We start from the raw sequence: 10,000 nt of genomic DNA on the forward strand, positions 1-10,000 counted from the left end.
CCGGCCGAAATTTTTCTAAGTCCCTACGTACCGGTCCGAAATACTTCAAAGTCCCAACGTCGCGTCGCATCAGTCCATTTCTAAAAAACGTTCCAGCGACCAAATAAACGCTTAATCCCGACGTAAAACGTCGAGATAAGTCGATTTATGCAAAAATATTCGTACCTTGTAACACTTTTAAGCGAGATAATTGGAAAAAACCGGTTCGATATCGAAATTTTTCCAAGTCCCAACGAAAAAATCGAAACTTTGTAGAAGGTCTTGGGGACGAAAAAAACGCTTAATCCCGACGTAAAACGTCGAGATACATCGATTTGTGCAAAAATATTCCTACCTTGTAACACTTTTAAGCGAGATAACTCGAAAAAACCTTTTCGGTCTTTTCGCACCGGCCGAACTTGTTCAAAGTCCCAACGTCCCGTCGCATAATTCCGTTTCTAGAAAACGTTCCAGCGACCATATAAACGTTTAATCCCGACGTAAAACGTCGAGATACGTCGATTTATGCAAAAATATTCGTACCTTGTGACACTTTTAAGCGAGATAATTGGTAAAAACCGGTTCGATATCGAAATTTTTCCAAGTCCCAACGAAAAAATCGAAACTTTGTAGAAGGTCTTGGGGACGAAAAAAACGCTTAATCCCGACGTAAAACGTCGAGATACATCGATTTGTGCAAAAATATTCCTACCTTGTGACACTTTTAAGCGAGATAACTCGAAAAAACCTTTTCGGTCTTTTCGCACCGGCCGAACTTGTTCAAAGTCCCAACGTCGCGTCGCATAATTCCGTTTCTAAAAAACGTTCCAGCGACCATATAAACGTTTAATCCCGACGTAAAACGTCGAGATAAGTCGATTTATGCAAAAATATTCGTACCTTGTGACACTTTTAAGCGAGATAATTGGTAAAAACCGGTTCGATATCGAAATTTTTCCAAGTCCCAACGAAAAAATCGAAACTTTGTAGAAGGTCTTGGGGACGAAAAAAACGCTTAATCCCGACGTAAAACGTCGAGATACATCGATTTGTGCAAAAATATTCCTACCTTGTAACACTTTTAAGCGAGATAACTCGAAAAAACCTTTTCGGTCTTTTCGCACCGGCCGAACTTGTTCAAAGTCCCAACGTCCCGTCGCATAATTCCGTTTCTAGAAAACGTTCCAGCGACCATATAAACGTTTAATCCCGACGTAAAACGTCGAGATACGTCGATTTATGCAAAAATATTCGTACCTTGTAACACTTTTAAGCGAGATAATTGGAAAAAACCGGTTCGATATCGAAATTTTTCCAAGTCCCAACGAAAAAATCGAAACTTTGTAGAAGGTCTTGGGGACGAAAAAAACGCTTAATCCCGACGTAAAACGTCGAGATACATCGATTTGTGCAAAAATATTCCTACCTTGTAACACTTTTAAGCGAGATAACTCGAAAAAACCTTTTCGGTCTTTTCGCACCGGCCGAACTTGTTCAAAGTCCCAACGTCCCGTCGCATAATTCCGTTTCTAGAAAACGTTCCAGCGACCATATAAACGTTTAATCCCGACGTAAAACGTCGAGATACGTCGATTTATGCAAAAATATTCGTACCTTGTGACACTTTTAAGCGAGATAATTGGTAAAAACCGGTTCGATATCGAAATTTTTCCAAGTCCCAACGAAAAAATCGAAACTTTGTAGAAGGTCTTGGGGACGAAAAAAACGCTTAATCCCGACGTAAAACGTCGAGATACATCGATTTGTGCAAAAATATTCCTACCTTGTGACACTTTTAAGCGAGATAACTCGAAAAAACCTTTTCGGTCTTTTCGCACCGGCCGAACTTGTTCAAAGTCCCAACGTCGCGTCGCATAATTCCGTTTCTAAAAAACGTTCCAGCGACCATATAAACGTTTAATCCCGACGTAAAACGTCGAGATAAGTCGATTTATGCAAAAATATTCGTACCTTGTGACACTTTTAAGCGAGATAATTGGTAAAAACCGGTTCGATATCGAAATTTTTCCAAGTCCCAACGAAAAAATCGAAACTTTGTAGAAGGTCTTGGGGACGAAAAAAACGCTTAATCCCGACGTAAAACGTCGAGATACATCGATTTGTGCAAAAATATTCCTACCTTGTAACACTTTTAAGCGAGATAACTCGAAAAAACCTTTTCGGTCTTTTCGCACCGGCCGAACTTGTTCAAAGTCCCAACGTCCCGTCGCATAATTCCGTTTCTAGAAAACGTTCCAGCGACCATATAAACGTTTAATCCCGACGTAAAACGTCGAGATACGTCGATTTATGCAAAAATATTCGTACCTTGTGACACTTTTAAGCGAGATAATTGGTAAAAACCGGTTCGATATCGAAATTTTTCCAAGTCCCAACGAAAAAATCGAAACTTTGTAGAAGGTCTTGGGGACGAAAAAAACGCTTAATCCCGACGTAAAACGTCGAGATACATCGATTTGTGCAAAAATATTCCTACCTTGTAACACTTTTAAGCGAGATAACTCGAAAAAACCTTTTCGGTCTTTTCGCACCGGCCGAACTTGTTCAAAGTCCCAACGTCCCGTCGCATAATTCCGTTTCTAGAAAACGTTCCAGCGACCATATAAACGTTTAATCCCGACGTAAAACGTCGAGATACGTCGATTTATGCAAAAATATTCGTACCTTGTGACACTTTTAAGCGAGATAATTGGTAAAAACCGGTTCGATATCGAAATTTTTCCAAGTCCCAACGAAAAAATCGAAACTTTGTAGAAGGTCTTGGGGACGAAAAAAACGCTTAATCCCGACGTAAAACGTCGAGATACATCGATTTGTGCAAAAATATTCCTACCTTGTGACACTTTTAAGCGAGATAACTCGAAAAAACCTTTTCGGTCTTTTCGCACCGGCCGAACTTGTTCAAAGTCCCAACGTCGCGTCGCATAATTCCGTTTCTAAAAAACGTTCCAGCGACCATATAAACGTTTAATCCCGACGTAAAACGTCGAGATAAGTCGATTTATGCAAAAATATTCGTACCTTGTGACACTTTTAAGCGAGATAATTGGTAAAAACCGGTTCGATATCGAAATTTTTCCAAGTCCCAACGAAAAAATCGAAACTTTGTAGAAGGTCTTGGGGACGAAAAAAACGCTTAATCCCGACGTAAAACGTCGAGATACATCGATTTGTGCAAAAATATTCCTACCTTGTAACACTTTTAAGCGAGATAACTCGAAAAAACCTTTTCGGTCTTTTCGCACCGGCCGAACTTGTTCAAAGTCCCAACGTCCCGTCGCATAATTCCGTTTCTAGAAAACGTTCCAGCGACCATATAAACGTTTAATCCCGACGTAAAACGTCGAGATACGTCGATTTATGCAAAAATATTCGTACCTTGTGACACTTTTAAGCGAGATAATTGGTAAAAACCGGTTCGATATCGAAATTTTTCCAAGTCCCAACGAAAAAATCGAAACTTTGTAGAAGGTCTTGGGGACGAAAAAAACGCTTAATCCCGACGTAAAACGTCGAGATACATCGATTTGTGCAAAAATATTCCTACCTTGTGACACTTTTAAGCGAGATAACTCGAAAAAACCTTTTCGGTCTTTTCGCACCGGCCGAACTTGTTCAAAGTCCCAACGTCGCGTCGCATAATTCCGTTTCTAAAAAACGTTCCAGCGACCATATAAACGTTTAATCCCGACGTAAAACGTCGAGATAAGTCGATTTATGCAAAAATATTCGTACCTTGTGACACTTTTAAGCGAGATAATTGGTAAAAACCGGTTCGATATCGAAATTTTTCCAAGTCCCAACGAAAAAATCGAAACTTTGTAGAAGGTCTTGGGGACGAAAAAAACGCTTAATCCCGACGTAAAACGTCGAGATACATCGATTTGTGCAAAAATATTCCTACCTTGTAACACTTTTAAGCGAGATAACTCGAAAAAACCTTTTCGGTCTTTTCGCACCGGCCGAACTTGTTCAAAGTCCCAACGTCCCGTCGCATAATTCCGTTTCTAGAAAACGTTCCAGCGACCATATAAACGTTTAATCCCGACGTAAAACGTCGAGATACGTCGATTTATGCAAAAATATTCGTACCTTGTGACACTTTTAAGCGAGATAATTGGAAAAAACCGGTTCGATATCGAAATTTTTCCAAGTCCCAACGAAAAAATCGAAACTTTGTAGAAGGTCTTGGGGACGAAAAAAACGCTTAATCCCGACGTAAAACGTCGAGATACATCGATTTGTGCAAAAATATTCCTACCTTGTAACACTTTTAAGCGAGATAACTCGAAAAAACCTTTTCGGTCTTTTCGCACCGGCCGAACTTGTTCAAAGTCCCAACGTCCCGTCGCATAATTCCGTTTCTAGAAAACGTTCCAGCGACCATATAAACGTTTAATCCCGACGTAAAACATCGAGATACGTCGATTTATGCAAAAATATTCCTACCTTGTGACACTTTTAAGCGAGATAATTGGTAAAAACCGGTTCGATATCGAAATTTTTCCAAGTCCCAACGAAAAAATCGAAACTTTGTAGAAGGTCTTGGGGACGAAAAAAACGCTTAATCCCGACGTAAAACGTCGAGATACATCGATTTGTGCAAAAATATTCCTACCTTGTGACACTTTTAAGCGAGATAACTCGAAAAAACCTTTTCGGTCTTTTCGCACCGGCCGAACTTGTTCAAAGTCCCAACGTCCCGTCGCATAATTCCGTTTCTAGAAAACGTTCCAGCGACCATATAAACGTTTAATCCCGACGTAAAACGTCGAGATACGTCGATTTATGCAAAAATATTCGTACCTTGTGACACTTTTAAGCGAGATAATTGGTAAAAACCGGTTCGATATCGAAATTTTTCCAAGTCCCAACGAAAAAATCGAAACTTTGTAGAAGGTCTTGGGGACGAAAAAAACGCTTAATCCCGACGTAAAACGTCGAGATACATCGATTTGTGCAAAAATATTCCTACCTTGTGACACTTTTAAGCGAGATAACTCGAAAAAACCTTTTCGGTCTTTTCGCACCGGCCGAACTTGTTCAAAGTCCCAACGTCGCGTCGCATAATTCCGTTTCTAAAAAACGTTCCAGCGACCATATAAACGTTTAATCCCGACGTAAAACGTCGAGATAAGTCGATTTATGCAAAAATATTCGTACCTTGTGACACTTTTAAGCGAGATAATTGGTAAAAACCGGTTCGATATCGAAATTTTTCCAAGTCCCAACGAAAAAATCGAAACTTTGTAGAAGGTCTTGGGGACGAAAAAAACGCTTAATCCCGACGTAAAACGTCGAGATACATCGATTTGTGCAAAAATATTCCTACCTTGTGACACTTTTAAGCGAGATAACTCGAAAAAACCTTTTCGGTCTTTTCGCACCGGCCGAACTTGTTCAAAGTCCCAACGTCCCGTCGCATAATTCCGTTTCTAGAAAACGTTCCAGCGACCATATAAACGTTTAATCCCGACGTAAAACGTCGAGATACGTCGATTTATGCAAAAATATTCGTACCTTGTGACACTTTTAAGCGAGATAATTGGTAAAAACCGGTTCGATATCGAAATTTTTCCAAGTCCCAACGAAAAAATCGAAACTTTGTAGAAGGTCTTGGGGACGAAAAAAACGCTTAATCCCGACGTAAAACGTCGAGATACATCGATTTGTGCAAAAATATTCCTACCTTGTGACACTTTTAAGCGAGATAACTCGAAAAAACCTTTTCGGTCTTTTCGCACCGGCCGAACTTGTTCAAAGTCCCAACGTCGCGTCGCATAATTCCGTTTCTAAAAAACGTTCCAGCGACCATATAAACGTTTAATCCCGACGTAAAACGTCGAGATAAGTCGATTTATGCAAAAATATTCGTACCTTGTGACACTTTTAAGCGAGATAATTGGTAAAAACCGGTTCGATATCGAAATTTTTCCAAGTCCCAACGAAAAAATCGAAACTTTGTAGAAGGTCTTGGGGACGAAAAAAACGCTTAATCCCGACGTAAAACGTCGAGATACATCGATTTGTGCAAAAATATTCCTACCTTGTGACACTTTTAAGCGAGATAACTCGAAAAAACCTTTTCGGTCTTTTCGCACCGGCCGAACTTGTTCAAAGTCCCAACGTCGCGTCGCATAATTCCGTTTCTAAAAAACGTTCCAGCGACCATATAAACGTTTAATCCCGACGTAAAACGTCGAGATACGTCGATTTATGCAAAAATATTCGTACCTTGTGACACTTTTAAGCGAGATAATTGGAAAAAACCGGTTCGATATCGAAATTTTTCCAAGTCCCAACGAAAAAATCGAAACTTTGTAGAAGGTCTTGGGGACGAAAAAAACGCTTAATCCCGACGTAAAACGTCGAGATACATCGATTTGTGCAAAAATATTCCTACCTTGTGACACTTTTAAGCGAGATAACTCGAAAAAACCTTTTCGGTCTTTTCGCACCGGCCGAACTTGTTCAAAGTCCCAACGTCGCGTCGCATAATTCCGTTTCTAAAAAACGTTCCAGCGACCATATAAACGTTTAATCCCGACGTAAAACGTCGAGATAAGTCGATTTATGCAAAAATATTCGTACCTTGTGACACTTTTAAGCGAGATAATTGGTAAAAACCGGTTCGATATCGAAATTTTTCCAAGTCCCAACGAAAAAATCGAAACTTTGTAGAAGGTCTTGGGGACGAAAAAAACGCTTAATCCCGACGTAAAACGTCGAGATACATCGATTTGTGCAAAAATATTCCTACCTTGTGACACTTTTAAGCGAGATAACTCGAAAAAACCTTTTCGGTCTTTTCGCACCGGCCGAACTTGTTCAAAGTCCCAACGTCGCGTCGCATAATTCCGTTTCTAGAAAACGTTCCAGCGACCATATAAACGTTTAATCCCGACGTAAAACGTCGAGATACGTCGATTTATGCAAAAATATTCGTACCTTGTGACACTTTTAAGCGAGATAATTGGTAAAAACCGGTTCGATATCGAAATTTTTCCAAGTCCCAACGAAAAAATCGAAACTTTGTAGAAGGTCTTGGGGACGAAAAAAACGCTTAATCCCGACGTAAAACGTCGAGATACATCGATTTGTGCAAAAATATTCCTACCTTGTGACACTTTTAAGCGAGATAACTCGAAAAAACCTTTTCGGTCTTTTCGCACCGGCCGAACTTGTTCAAAGTCCCAACGTCCCGTCGCATAATTCCGTTTCTAGAAAACGTTCCAGCGACCATATAAACGTTTAATCCCGACGTAAAACGTCGAGATACGTCGATTTATGCAAAAATATTCGTACCTTGTGACACTTTTAAGCGAGATAATTGGTAAAAACCGGTTCGATATCGAAATTTTTCCAAGTCCCAACGAAAAAATCGAAACTTTGTAGAAGGTCTTGGGGACGAAAAAAACGCTTAATCCCGACGTAAAACGTCGAGATACATCGATTTGTGCAAAAATATTCCTACCTTGTGACACTTTTAAGCGAGATAACTCGAAAAAACCTTTTCGGTCTTTTCGCACCGGCCGAACTTGTTCAAAGTCCCAACGTCGCGTCGCATAATTCCGTTTCTAAAAAACGTTCCAGCGACCATATAAACGTTTAATCCCGACGTAAAACGTCGAGATAAGTCGATTTATGCAAAAATATTCGTACCTTGTGACACTTTTAAGCGAGATAATTGGTAAAAACCGGTTCGATATCGAAATTTTTCCAAGTCCCAACGAAAAAATCGAAACTTTGTAGAAGGTCTTGGGGACGAAAAAAAACGCTTAATCCCGACGTAAAACGTCGAGATACATCGATTTGTGCAAAAATATTCCTACCTTGTGACACTTTTAAGCGAGATAACTCGAAAAAACCTTTTCGGTCTTTTCGCACCGGCCGAACTTGTTCAAAGTCCCAACGTCCCGTCGCATAATTCCGTTTCTAGAAAACGTTCCAGCGACCATATAAACGTTTAATCCCGACGTAAAACGTCGAGATACGTCGATTTATGCAAAAATATTCGTACCTTGTGACACTTTTAAGCGAGATAATTGGTAAAAACCGGTTCGATATCGAAATTTTTCCAAGTCCCAACGAAAAAATCGAAACTTTGTAGAAGGTCTTGGGGACGAAAAAAACGCTTAATCCCGACGTAAAACGTCGAGATACATCGATTTGTGCAAAAATATTCCTACCTTGTGACACTTTTAAGCGAGATAACTCGAAAAAACCTTTTCGGTCTTTTCGCACCGGCCGAACTTGTTCAAAGTCCCAACGTCGCGTCGCATAATTCCGTTTCTAAAAAACGTTCCAGCGACCATATAAACGTTTAATCCCGACGTAAAACGTCGAGATAAGTCGATTTATGCAAAAATATTCGTACCTTGTGACACTTTTAAGCGAGATAATTGGTAAAAACCGGTTCGATATCGAAATTTTTCCAAGTCCCAACGAAAAAATCGAAACTTTGTAGAAGGTCTTGGGGACGAAAAAAAACGCTTAATCCCGACGTAAAACGTCGAGATACATCGATTTGTGCAAAAATATTCCTACCTTGTGACACTTTTAAGCGAGATAACTCGAAAAAACCTTTTCGGTCTTTTCGCACCGGCCGAACTTGTTCAAAGTCCCAACGTCGCGTCGCATAATTCCGTTTCTAAAAAACGTTCCAGCGACCATATAAACGTTTAATCCCGACGTAAAACGTCGAGATACGTCGATTTATGCAAAAATATTCGTACCTTGTGACACTTTTAAGCGAGATAATTGGAAAAAACCGGTTCGATATCGAAATTTTTCCAAGTCCCAACGAAAAAATCGAAACTTTGTAGAAGGTCTTGGGGACGAAAAAAACGCTTAATCCCGACGTAAAACGTCGAGATACATCGATTTGTGCAAAAATATTCCTACCTTGTGACACTTTTTAGCGAGATAATTGGTAAAAACCGGTTCGATATCGAAATTTTTCCAAGTCCCAATGTGCAAATCGAAACTTTTCAGAACGTTTCAAGATCAAAATTAACGCTTAATCCCGATGTATTTAATAAGAATATATCGATTTATGCAAGAATATTCGTACCTTCTAACGCTTTTTGAGGAATTATTTCGAAAGGAACATTCGGCCTTTTCGTACCGGAGCCAGAAAAATTTCAAAGTTCCAACGTCCCAGTCAGCTAGGTCCGGTGGAAAAAATTTGTTAAAAAAATAAAAAGAAACCGTTACGTTCCGCTAGACGACGTCGAACAATAACGATTTCTATAAAAATTTCCATACCTCGTAACGCGTTTTGAGGAGTTATTTCGAAAGGAACATTCGGCCTTTTCGTACCGGAGCCAGAAAAATTTCAAAGTTCCAACGTCCCAGTCAGCTAGGTCCGGTGGAAAAAATTTGTTAAAAAAATAAAAAGAAACCGTTACGTTCCGCTAGACGACGTCGAACAATAACGATTTCTATAAAAATATCCATACCTCGTAACGCGTTTTGAGGAGTTATTTCTAAAGGAACGTTCGGCCTTTTCGTACCGGGGCGAGAGATATTTCAAAGTTCCAACGTCCCAGTCACCTAGGTCCGGAGGGTGAAATTTTTCAAAAAAATAAAACGAAACCGTTACGTTCGACCAGATGACGTCGAACTGTAACGATTTCAATAAAAATTTCCACACCTCGTAACGCACTTTAAGGAGTTATTTCGAAATTTAAGGAGTTATTGCGATTATTTCAAAGTCCTCGCGGTACCACGTCGGAACGCGATACGCTCTTACGCGTTGCTCGCTCGCTCCGCTCGCTCGAAAAAAAATATAGACCAACCCAAAACCAATCTCTTTCGCGTTCGTTCTTCGATCTCGTTCGAATCTCGGTTCGAACGCGATCGGGAACGGTTTTGGGTTAGGCTAGAATCGTACGAGCGAGCGCAGCGAGCGAGCAACGATCGAAATTTCCACGCTGTAAGCGTACTAGATATTTTCCTATCCCTGTACGTTTTTTTTATCCGTCGTACTCTCTCCGAT

The sequence above is a fragment of the Bombus terrestris genome, unplaced genomic scaffold (assembly GCF_910591885.1).
Source record: "Bombus terrestris unplaced genomic scaffold, iyBomTerr1.2, whole genome shotgun sequence".
Classification (NCBI taxonomy): Eukaryota; Metazoa; Arthropoda; class Insecta; order Hymenoptera; family Apidae; genus Bombus; species Bombus terrestris.